Raw genomic sequence first — 5,609 nt, 5'->3', positions numbered from 1 at the left:
AGCCAGTCCTGATGAGACCTGATAGGCCAGGGTCAGATGGAAGGGGAAGAGGACCTCCCCTATCAGTGGACTAGGGGAGGGGTTTAGGGGGATGGAAGAGAGGAAGGGTGGGCTTGGGAGGAGATGAGGAAGGGGGCCACAGCTAGGATACAAAGTGAATAAATTGTAATAAATAATAATAATTAATAAAAATGTTGAAAAAGAAGAATGTGGAACCACTTTATATTTTGCAGGAACATGACACTGATAGACCTTAGGATGTGGTCACAAAGACACAGCAACTAGTTCTCTGATGTAATACTCTGCATCCTCATATACCATGTCATTTGAACCCTACAACTGTCTGTGATTTGTCAGACATTACTGATTCCATAATCTCATTTAGAAAGATCCTAAGATTCGGGGAACTTCTAGTTTGAAAAACCGTTCAGTTTCTGTGAATCCAGGCAAGATCAATTATCTGTTCCTAAATGACGAAAGCTGAAATTTCATAAGCACATATACGGTTTAAACAGGTAATCACCAGTATAGTTTCATTGAATAGAATTTTCTAGTTTGAAGTGGTATCCCTTCTCCTCAGACCACACCTCCGTTTTACAAGGTGGAGAACCTGAAGGTTCCATTGTCATATGGACTGGTGGACAAGATACTCTACCAGATCCAATGGGTATTTCAATTTCAGAAGCCAGTATCTCCAAGCTCATCTACCGTAAGAGGATTCCCGACTATAATCATATTGGTTTCTAATAGGTTTAGAGGCTTTTAATCAAGTTTTCAGTGAAGTTTTAGCATTCATCAATGAAGATCAAACGTATTGAAGCTTTTGTATTTTTCTGTGTTTTTTTTTTAATTGTTTGTTTTGTTTAGGGATTTTTTTGTATGTTTCTGGGCTCAGTATGATTTGGAATCTTTATCATTCATGTTTAACGCTAAAACAAAAAATAAATTAATCTAGATTTTTCTCCATCTTAAATTTTGGTAAGTTTTCCATCACCTTGTTTGATACACTTAGTTATAAAATTTCACTCATAATAGGAGAAATAAAAGGTGGAGGAAAATGATTGTAGAGAAAATTTCTAAAAAGTGGAGGAAAATGATTGTAGAGAAAAAAAACTATGCTATGTGGCACAGATATCTAGGGTAAGCTCATTTGTTTCTTCTAGGCTCTATAAATATAAAATAAGAATCAACTAAGATATCCATGAAGATAAATTCTATTTTTACCATCTCAAATAAAGCCAATTGATGACCCAGAAATGTCGTATAAATGGAAGTTTTCGTTCTTGTTCCCAGTTCATTGCTTACTCTGGGAACCAAAAATCTTTCTAAATTATCTCTGTTCTTGTTCAACAAACAGAGAAACTAGAAAACATTCTCTGTAGTATTCTAATATGTAGCTCCTTGGGGCATAAGCATTGCCATTGCTGATTGTTGAAAATATTTATTTTGTTTTCATTTTGTTTCTATTCTAAATCTACCTTCATGCATCCCTCTTTTACAGAACTCCCCTGGGGGTCATCAGGAACACAGGGATATTTAATACTATATATAAAATAACTATGTGGTATTTTGTTCAATAATACTCAGCAGATCTAAGATGCTATCCAGGGTAAACAATTTCATGTAACTGTGTCTGAGTGAAAAGGAGATAATCGGAAGTTGACATAGGGCAAGGGCAAGGTGGCAGATTAGAAGCCAGCAGCATTTTCATCTTCTCTGTGGCTTTTGAATCAAAACAGCTAAACAGCAGGTTTCTGGCTGAGCAGATTCATTGAAGTTCAACTTTGGACAGAAAAAGAGGTGGAAAAATTCAAAAGTTCTGCTTATGAGATCAGAGGGTGAGAAAGGACACAGCCAGCTCCAGAACACTGTGGTGCTGTGCTGTTACAGAGCAGAGAGACAAAGAGACAGACTGAGGGGATAATTGGTGTGGAAAGAGAGGTGGCATAGAGACTCTTATAACAGCTCCTTGGCATCTGCAGAGTGAGAAAACCCCTCAAATGTGCACTGTGACCTTCACAGAATATGGGACCTGTAACTGGAAGCTGCTTTGAGAAGTTCACGCATGGGTTTGTGTTGGGAGCCAAGATTCCTGCATGTTCCTTTTCCCCAGAACTCACGCAAATAATGTCCTAAGGTTTCATGAGAATTAACCTGTGAGCTGTAAATTGGGAAATGTATTTGGTAGATTTTTTTTTAATTTTTGGTTTTGTAAGACATGGTTTTTCTGTGCAGACTCGGCTGTCCTGGAGTTCCTATGTAGACCAGGCTGGTCTCAAACTCACATTTGGCAGATCTACTAATCCTCCTTTGTGCTGCTGTTATAAAACACCACAGCTGAGAGCAACTTATGTATGAAAGTGTTCATATTTACGTACATTCCAGAAGGATAAGGTCACCTTGTCCCAAGATAAGAAGGCATGGCAGCAAGCAGCAGACATAACATTAGAAACAAAAACCGGAGAGAGCACATCCTTACCCGTATGTAGAAAGCAGAGAAAGTAACCTGCAAGTGGGAAGAGGCTGCCAACTCTCACAGCGCCCCCTCCCCCAGTGACATACTTCCTCCAGCAAGGCTGCACCTCCTAAAGGCTCCATACATGTTCCCCAAAGCGCTGTCCACTGTGTGATCCTAGAGGGGACATGTTTTACTCAACCCGCATATTTCTCACTCAGCATCACCGTTAGATAGAGAGTGGGGCATAAATTGTTTTCCTTCGTTCTCAGCTCCTGTGTCCAAACACAGGCCTTTATCTGTTACTGTGCTCAGGACAGAAGGGCCTCTTTATAGAACTCAAAATGAATGAATGACTGTGTGTGTGAGCATGTGTGTGTGTGTGAGAGCATTCGTGCCATTCCACATCTCTTTCTACAATTTCTCCAACTCTGTCTTTCTCTGTCCCCTCTGCAGCACCATAACACCACAGCGGCCTGGGAATACCTGTGTTCTTTCTCACCCTCTGCTCTGATAACTAGAATGTCTGTGTCTCCCCAAGTCTTTCTCTGTCCAAAGATGAACTTTATTTACTTTAACTTTTTTCCTATATTACTTTTAATAACATTTTTTACAAAATTAATTACACTGCATTCTAAAGTAATTTTATCTAATCATTTGCTTTTATAAAAGTAATAAAAAGAATTTATATAAGAACCATCAATCACTTGCAATTTCATTCTCAGAATAAGTTCAAATGTGTATTTACTGATATTTCTGAATAAAGACACCAGATGGGGTTGTTATACAGCCCATTGGAGTAGTTTAGACAAATTTTAATTTAGAACATGGCTGCTCTGGCAAGAGATCACATCCAAAGACCTTCTAGGTCTGTGTGATCTGGCTGAAATACAAACATCCCTTTAATCCAGGATGCAAAGGCAAGTAGATCTGAGTTCAGGGCCAGCCTAGTATAGAGCAAGTTTCAGGTAAAGAAAAGCCTAGTGTAGGCATGGTAGTACACACCTTTAATCACGAACAATGAAGGTAAAATTAATTTGTAGAAGGGAGCACCCATGTTTGAAAGTGTTGTCTAGTTGAGTGGCAGACACTGTTAATCAGAGAAAGTCTTGACAGAATAGGATTTACCCAACTCTCACAAGAAGAGAGGAAAAGGAAGCTACATAATGCAGAGAGAGAGAGAGAGAGAACAAGAGAGGGAGAGAGAGAAAGGAGGCAGGTTGAAGAGAGAGAACTCAGGTGAAGATCGAATGAGCCAGAGAATGAGAAGGAGGCAAGAGATTAGAACAGATTGCTTGAGTTAGTTTGAGGGCAAGCAGAACAATTCAAAGGTCCAGAGAAAGGCCAGAATGAATAAGTCAGCTGGGAGAGGAGTCTGACCCAGAACAGCTGAGTTGAACTAGCCAGCTGAGAGCTCAGTAAGAACTATACATGCTGATTTTACTGAGCTGTAATTCTCAGAGGCTAAAAACATTCTAGGCCTGGGTTAGATCATACAGAGGCCAGAAGCTTCCAGGACTAGGCCTTGGTTAGCAGACAGAGGCAGTAGGCCTCCTAGACAGCAACTGAAAAGGGAATAAGCGTTATTTTTACAGAGTAGTACTTGCTCAACACATGCATGAGTCCCTCCTTTTCCACACAAAGAAGTAAAAGCATTTTTGGAAGGTTGGTCAATAAAGTTTTGCAATGATGACATGATAACAAAAGCAATTCTCAAACAGGGTTGTAGAAAAATTATATCAAACCAAAGATTGAGTTAAAAAGCATAACTATTTAGAAAAAGTCCTTTATAATCTAAGAAAGTTAAATAGTATGTAGCCAAATATACATATCACACACACACACACACACACACACACACACACACACACACACACACTTAGACAAATCAGAATTCAGAAGAGCTCTGTACCTCTGAAGTATGACTCACTCTGTACAACAGAAAACAACAATGACATCCGTGTCTCACCTGCTGTTGTGTGAATGAGTTAATTTTGCCCACATATTTACTTAATGTTGTGGTTAAAGGATTTACGCACTCACCCGTCATTTCATTCATCTTTCTATACTCATTCACCTATTCCCCAAATGTCTGTGTCCTAATTTTATCCGATCCTTTCCTGAACAACAGCAATTTAACTCTGAAGCATAGCCATTATAGTAGAAAATAGTCTCACCACTTAAATTTGAAATGTTTTCCACAGGACCGGGTTTTGAATGCTTGGGTCCTAGCATGTAGAATCATTTTAGGAAGTTTGGGGAGTTTTAGATAGTAGATCTTAATTTAGTAAGTAGGTCACTGCATTGTGACCTTGAGTACTCTGTCTGTCTGTCTGTCTGTCTCTCTTTCTCTCATCTCTCCTTTTCTGTTTCTGTCCCTTTTCTTCCTACTCCAGTTCCATTCTCTACTGCCTCACCACTACCCTGAAGCAACAGTCTTCTAGGCCATGGCCTATGAAGCCTCTAAAAACATGAGTTCAAATAAACCCAGTTTCTCTCTGTCATGTGTCACAATGATGAAAGTCTGACTAACAGAGCAATAGAAAAATAAAACCTGTATAAATGAGGGCCCCCTGCTTCAGACTGTGAGAAGAATATTGGGTACCTAGAGGAACAAAGGATTGAATGGTTGAAGTTAATGCTTAGGTTTTTGGCAGTGGGAAGGATCCCATTTGGAGCTGGAAAAACCAGCTGATGTGGCTTGGCCTGTTAATATCTTGGGATATCAATAAACAGACAAGAAGAATGGGGAGGAAGAGAGGAGTAATAAGTAGAGGGAGAAAGAAAAGGAGAGGCCCACCTCCAAGTACCCAAACAGGCATGCTTATGGTGTTGTGGCTCCATAACCTCCCAAATCCACTAAGACTGCTGCTATATGGTATACATACCCAAGAACCTATAAAATTGATCTTGGACCCTTGGGATGTAAAGTAAATAAGCTGAAATTAAAAAAAAAAAAAGTGCTCTCATTCCCAAACTATTTGAACATCTCATAGCCTATCTTCTAGGAGGCTCAATATTCTGGCTTGTGAGTTTTATGTAGACGGAGATTGGGTTCCTTTTCAAATACCAAGTTGACAAGAGTTTATATATAATCTAATTGTAGATCTCACAATAGAGTTATGTGGCACCATAATCTAGGTTGATTAGCATT

The sequence above is a fragment of the Meriones unguiculatus genome, chromosome 1, assembly GCF_030254825.1.
Source record: "Meriones unguiculatus strain TT.TT164.6M chromosome 1, Bangor_MerUng_6.1, whole genome shotgun sequence".
Taxonomy (NCBI): Eukaryota; Metazoa; Chordata; class Mammalia; order Rodentia; family Muridae; genus Meriones; species Meriones unguiculatus.
The sequence above is the reverse complement of the archived record's forward strand: the minus strand, read 5'-3'. Positions refer to the sequence as shown.